This window comes from Quercus lobata, chromosome 10 (assembly GCF_001633185.2).
Source record: "Quercus lobata isolate SW786 chromosome 10, ValleyOak3.0 Primary Assembly, whole genome shotgun sequence".
In the NCBI taxonomy this organism is placed as follows: Eukaryota; Viridiplantae; Streptophyta; class Magnoliopsida; order Fagales; family Fagaceae; genus Quercus; species Quercus lobata.
The window spans coordinates 47,825,182-47,832,364 of record NC_044913.1 but is presented as its reverse complement, the minus strand read 5'-3'; positions in this window follow the sequence as shown (position 1 = coordinate 47,832,364).

The window sequence follows — 7,183 nt, the reverse complement described above, 5'->3', positions numbered from 1 at the left end:
ATTCCATTGAGATAAGTTTAATGAGATTGGTTATTCAAAGTGTTAGACCTAACCACTTTAGTAAAGAGTTAATAAAATTTATATTTTATGAAATCTAACTTAAAGGATTAAATCAAATACTCAAGGATCAAAAGGTAGTAATTTACAAAGTGATAATTACACATTATGACTTTGTATTACTACGAATATTTTCATGAAGGGGTTAAATGTTTAATAAAGTCTAGAGATATAATTTATTAATAAGGTCTAGAAATATAATTTATATAGTGGTATTAAATATAATTAATGGTAACTTTGAGCTTGTCAAGAGTTGACAGATAAGTTCAAAGCCCATTAGAACTAGAGCTTTATTTGTCCCTTTTGGTTCCACTCCAAACCATACACTAAAGCCCAATTGGGCTGGCCCAAAAGGCTAACTTAATTAGATAATCAGTTATTTATTTAACTAGTCGCTAACCCGTGCGATGCACGGGATAGTTAAATAAAATTTATGCACATTCACCCTTATTGGTACAATCATTTGAAAACAATTCTAACTAATACCCAAATGTAAGAGACACATTGACTAACTATTTAAAGTAGGATTTTGAAGAATTTACACATATTGTGCAACTGAGCCTTAAAATTTAATTCCTGAACACCGCAACTCCATAAAATTCATACTAATAATAATATTTTATGATTGCACAGACTATTTTTTTAGAGTGGTTGATCTCAATATTGGCGTGCATTTAATCTTTCACTAAAAGCAAAGGGAAGTAGATCATGTGCATACATTTTTATGAGCAATTTTTGGCAGTCAGGCGTAACAAATGATGCCAAGTTTTAACACATCCTCTCCTTTTTTTTTTCTTTTTTTTTTTATTCCCCAAAGAAATAAAAGGACTTTAAAGACATGTCCAATTTGTTAAAATGCAAGTGCTTCAAGCCATAGAACGATTTAATGAAAATTGCAACTCCATGAATTGAATTTGCAAATGGTATTAACTATTGGCTATTAATGCGATTATTAAGCCGTACCACATTGAACATGTTTCTCTATCAAAATATATAAACAAACTAACCTTACAAAAGTTGAACTTTATAAGCTAAAATCTATACCGTGAGTTGTAGATCTTGAATGTTATACCATGCATTTAGGGCTTCCTACATCTGCACACAGAGAGAGAGAGTTTGCAGAAACCAAAGAAAATCTCTCTATAACTTAAGAAACACAATATACTAAAATCAAAGAGAGAAAATTTTCAGAGGAAAAAATATTATAGATAATTTAAAAGAATTTTGGTTTAATTCCTAAACACCGCAACTCCATAAAATTCATACTAATAATAATATTTTATGATAGTGCAGTTAGAATTTTGGTTTAATTCTTGAACACTAAATTGGAAATTGATTATATGAGTATTCAATGGTGAACAAAGTACTATGTATTAATTAATATATAAACAAAACTAACCTTACAAAAGTTGAACTTTATAAGCTAAAATCTATACCATGCGTTGTAGATCTTGAATGCTATACCGTGCGTTTAGCGCTTCCTACATCTGTAGAGAGAGAGGGAATTTGCAGAAACCAAAGAAAATCTCTCTATAGCTTAAGAAATACAATATACTAAAATCAAAGAGAGAAAATTTTCGGAGGACAAAATATTATAGATAATTTAAAAGATTTTTGGTTTAATTCCTAAACACTGCAACTCTATAAAATTCATACTAATAATAATATTTTATGATAGTGCAGTTAGAATTTTTGTTTAATTCTTGAACACTAAATTGGAAATTGATTATATGAGTATTCAATGATGAACAAAGTACTATGTATTAATTAATATATAAACAAAACTAACCTTACAAAAGTTGAACTTTATAAGCTAAAATCTATACCATGCGTTGTAGATCTTGAATACTATACCGTGCGTTTAGCGCTTCCTACGTCTGGAGAGAGAGAGTTCGCAGAAACCGTGGCTTTATATTTCTTAACTTGAGAGAGGGGTAAGGTTACTAGAGTTTTGAGGAGTTATAATATTTTTATTTTGAGAGTTTGCAGAAACTATGACTTTATATTTCTTAACTTGAGAGAGGGGTAAGGTTGTTAGGGTTTTGAGGAGTTATAATGTTTTTATTTTTTAAATATTGTGCTGACGTGGAAAATTGTGGTGCCAGCAAAGGTTTCGGTTATATATATATATATATATATATATATATATATAGATAAGAGTTATTAAATAAATTGCACTGCCTAAGTGCAGTATTATGCGTGTGATTAAAAAGAGAAACAATAAGAGTTCTTCTCAAGGGAGACACTTGATTATTCTCTTGAAAGATTACATATAGAATTGATTGAAAGACCACACATCTTGAGCACATTATGGAATTGGAGTGAAGATTGAAAGCGACAATGTACTTTTGGTCCCTACATTTTGAGTTGATTCTCGATTTGGTCTCTAAATTTATTTCACTCCTAGGTAAGTTCCTGATTTCAGAAAATCATTTTTATTTTGATCTCTGTTGTCAACCTAGTAACAGAAAAATCTGAGGTGGCAAACAGAGTGCATAGATGGCATGTTAAATGTTGATGTGGCTAATATAATAATATTAAAAAAAAAATTTGCTTTTAAAAATGACAAGTTAGCATTTTAATTAATAAAAAAATAAAAATAATTTAAAAAAATTAAACTTAAAAAATTCAAAAATTTTTTTTTTTCAATTTTAAATATTGAGAAAACAATTTGTAGCAACTATTTTTAATTTTTCTTGAACTTTCTTAAGAAACAAACATTAAATTAACACCCCTTCTCATTTTATGCTAGCGTGTCTGTGTTTGTGTTTGTATCTATTTCATTTTCTTCTTTCTTTTAAGATAAACCAAAAAAAGAAAAATCAAAACAAAAATAACTTAATAAATAAATATTATTGTTGAGTGTTTGTATCTGTATCTTTCTTTCTTTTTTTTTTTTTTTTTTTTTTTTTTTTTTTTTTTTTTTTTTTCAGATCCTCTCTTTCTCTGTCTCTTGGTGTGTATTTGTGTTTGTATCTTTCTTTTTCTTCTTTCTTTGTTCAAGCTCTCGATCCCTCTCTCTCTCTCTCTCTCTCTTAATCTCTGACTTTCTCTCTCTCTCACTAAACCCAACTCTTTAATCTCTGGATTTTTCTAGTTTTTCGTGAGGTGGTTGGTAATGGAGGGTGGAGATCGGTGGTTCGAGTGGAGATTGGTGTGGCCATGGGTCTTGGATTATGGGGTTGGTTGGAGATAGAGATGGAGATGGCTGGGTTTGGTTGGAGATGGCTGGATTTTTTTGGGTTTCAATGGGGGTGGGTTGTGGCCGTGGAGATTGGTGTGGCTGTGGAGATTGGTGTGGGTCTTGGATTGTGGGTCATGGATTTGTGTTTACAGTTTTGGTTAGAGGTGGGGTTTTTCTGGTTTTCTGTAAGGATGGGTGGTCGGTAGTGGAGGTGGAGATCGGTGTGGCCATGTTTGTGTTTCAGAGATGGAGATGGAGATGTCTTGGTGAGTTTGGTTTTGTGTTTGTTTGTTTGTTTTTTTTATTTTTTTTATTTTTTTATGTGGATTTGTGTGTTTATTTCTTGGATTTATTGGGTTTGATTTACTAGAGATTTATAGGTTTGATTTCTTGGATTTATTGGGTTTGATTTATTGGATGTTTATAGGTTTGATTTCTTTGATTTATTGGGTGGTTTATGAGTTTAATTTCTTGGAACTATTGGGTTTGATTTATTGGATGTTTATGGGTTTGATTTCTTGGGTTTGATTTGGGGAAGAACATGAAGCATGAAGTTCATGTCCTGGGGAAGAAGAAGAACAACGTTCTTCCGAAAAATAATGAAAAGCAAAAAAAGAAGAAGGTGTTTTTAAAAAAAATATTTAGTTATTTGTTTTTTAATTTTCTAAGATGGCTTTTTTATTTATTAAAATACTGACATGGATGCTGATGTGGTATTTATTAATATTATTTTATTAGCCACATCAACATAACATGCCACCTATGTACTCCGTTTGTTACCTCAAATTTTTTTGTTACTGGGTTAACGACAGGGACCAAAATAAAAATGATTTTCTAAAATCAGGGACTGAACCAGGAATGAAATCAATTTAGGGACTAAATTGAGAATTGATCCAAAATGTACGGACCAAAAGTGCATTTTTGCCAAGATTAAAAGGCATCTCAAATCCAATCTTCATTTGTTTTGAATTTCACTGTATCAAGGTATGCTCTCTCATTCTTTGTTTCCAAAACTCAAATGTTATATGCTATCTCACATGAATAAAGTAGATCCATTCATATTCCGCTGCGTGTTTTTGTATGGATACAAAATTGTATTTTCCATGTGTTTTCCCAACAATTAGTGCTAGGAAAGGAAAAAAAGTATTATCACTATTCGCCATGCACCATTCAAGTGAGTGGAATTGTTTTTGCCTCTCTGCTAATTCACATCATTTGGAAAAGTGAAAAATTCTAAACGGTGATATTAGACAAAATTAAGCTAAATGTTTTTTTTTTTTTTTTTTAATTTAATAAAAAACAAAAGGACTAAATTAAAAATTTTAAACCATATTAAAATTAAAGAACTAGAAATAAAGTAAAATTGAAAATACAAATTTGGAAACATGTTATAATTAAAAGGTTGTGGTTTTTAATTGAGAAATGATATTTCCACAACTTAACCACAATAAATTCTTGATTCTCAAAATTAAACTAAATGACTATTTTTTTTTTTATTAAGAAACAAAAAGGATTAAATTAAAATTTTAAAACCATATTAAAATTAAAGAACTAAAAATAAAATAGAATTTAAAATACAAATTTGGAAACATATTATAATGAAAAAGGTTGTGATTTTTAATTGAGAAATGCTATTTTCATAACATAACTACAATAAATGTTGGATATATATCAACAATTTACTTTTGTAATTAAGGGTGCGTTTGAATCGACTTCAAACCAATTTCGGAAATCAATTTCCGGAAAATTCTGCGTTTGGCTGTCACGGAAAATATTATTTACCGGAAATTGATTTCCTGTTGACCGAAATTTTCAACCTTGACCACGGAAAATGATTTCTGCCTTCATTTTCACTTCAATTGACTTTTGGAGAGAGAGAGAGAGAGAGAGAGAGAGAGAGAGAGAAGAGAGAGCCCAGATCAGAGAGAGAGAGAGGGACGATCGCGCCGCTCGTCCGACGATCGCACCGCGCCGACGAGCGGCACGGTGCACGATCGCGATCATCGATCGAGCGGCGCGATCGACGATCGTGATCGACGAGCACAGACGAGCGCGCTCGTCTCTCGTCGATCGACGATTGCGATCGTTCGTCGATCGCGATCGTCGATCGACGAGCGCGCTCTTTGGACGCTCGTCGATCGACGAGCGCCGCTCATCGGACGCTCGTCGGACGAGCGTTTCGCCGGATTTGATGTATTTTCTGGTAAAATGATTAAATGAACCAAACACCAAAATTAATTTTCCGTAAAATGAATTTTGTGACAGCCAAACACATGAAAACGTTTTCCTTTCCGGAAAATAGCATTTCCAGAAAATAGAATATTTTCCGGAAATGATTTTACGAGAACCAAACACAGCCTAAGGCTGCGTTTGAATCGACTTCAAAGTGATTCCGGAAATGATTTTCCAGAAAATAGGTGTGTTTGGTTGGTCCGGAAAATTCTATTTTCCGGAAATTGAAATCCGTTGACTGAAAAAAAAAGGCTTTGACCACGGAAATGAATTTCCGTTCCTATATTCACTTCAAATGAATTCCGGAAAAAGGGAGAGAGCGAGCGCGCGTGAGGAAGGCGAGCTCCAGTCCAGTCTGATGATTGCCGGCGAACCCAGTCGAGCTCCAGTCCGAGCCGCCGATTGCTAAGCGTCAATCGCGATCGTGCCGTGCTTCGCGAGATCGCGATCTCGTCGCGTCGATCGCGATCTCGCCGCGTCGATCGCGATCGGCGCAGTGCTTCGCGAGATCGCGATCTCGGATCGCGATCGCGGAGATCGCGATCGACGTAGCGAGATCGCGATCGCGATCTCGGATCGCGATCGACGGCGTGGTCGTCGGACTGAATTTGTCGTCGTGATGATTTTTTTCTGGGTTGTGGCTTGTGTTTTTCTGAATTTGTGTTTTCCTTCTTCTTTTCCAAACACTAGAAAATATTTTCCAGAAAATTTTTTGAAGTGCAACCAAACACATGGAAACATTTTTCTTTTCCGGAAATTAGCATTTCCGGAAAATATGTATTTTCCGGAAAACGTTTTACAGCAACCAAACACAGCCTAACTAAAAAGAACAATATTTATCAGATTTAAATATAAGCAATAACACAAAAAGATGTGATAGCAAAAGTAATAAATAAATACTGTACATATATATAAAGAAATCTGCAAATAATTAATAACACACAAACTAAATACGTAAAGGATGAATAATTCAGATCAAGTTTTGTGTTTGACAAAATCTCCTTAAAGCAGATTTCGCTCCTCACACAATTTGTGGTTCTTTGAGACTCACAGACGTCTGCCTCCCAGGATAAAATTATCTACAGCATGAAGAATAATCACACAAGGTCCGTGCTCTATGAATTACTCTATGTCTCTTTCTCTCTCTTTAACTCAAAATAAATGCATAAAATATTTTCTCTCTAGGAGAGTTTTTTTTCCAGAAAAGTTAGTTTTCATGAATGAGGAACTATGAATTTATATATGTTAGTGAATAGACACACCGTTCAAATAATAACTGTTGTGCATAGACTGACTGACTCAAAAAATAAAAGAATAAAAAATTATTATTTTGACAAGAGGGACTAGTCCACATATACCAGAGCCCAACCCAATGTCCGGTCCATGAGCATATAAACTCATATATTATTTATTCCCTTTCCTATGTGGGACTTAGGATTTTCATCACTTTTAATAACATTTTCAAGTGAACAAATTAAATATGAATTTCTTATTCACTCAATACTATTTTTCCAACAATAAATTCTTGATTCTAAAAAAAAAAAACCACAATAAATTATAGGTAGCAAATTATTACAAGTAACAATCTAATCTAAAATAAATATTGTAAACTTAGCATTACATTTTTTATTTGAACCAAAATTCCTAATCAAATTTTTAAGACAAAATCTCTTTTGCAAAAAAAAAAAAAATTAAGACAAAAACTCAACA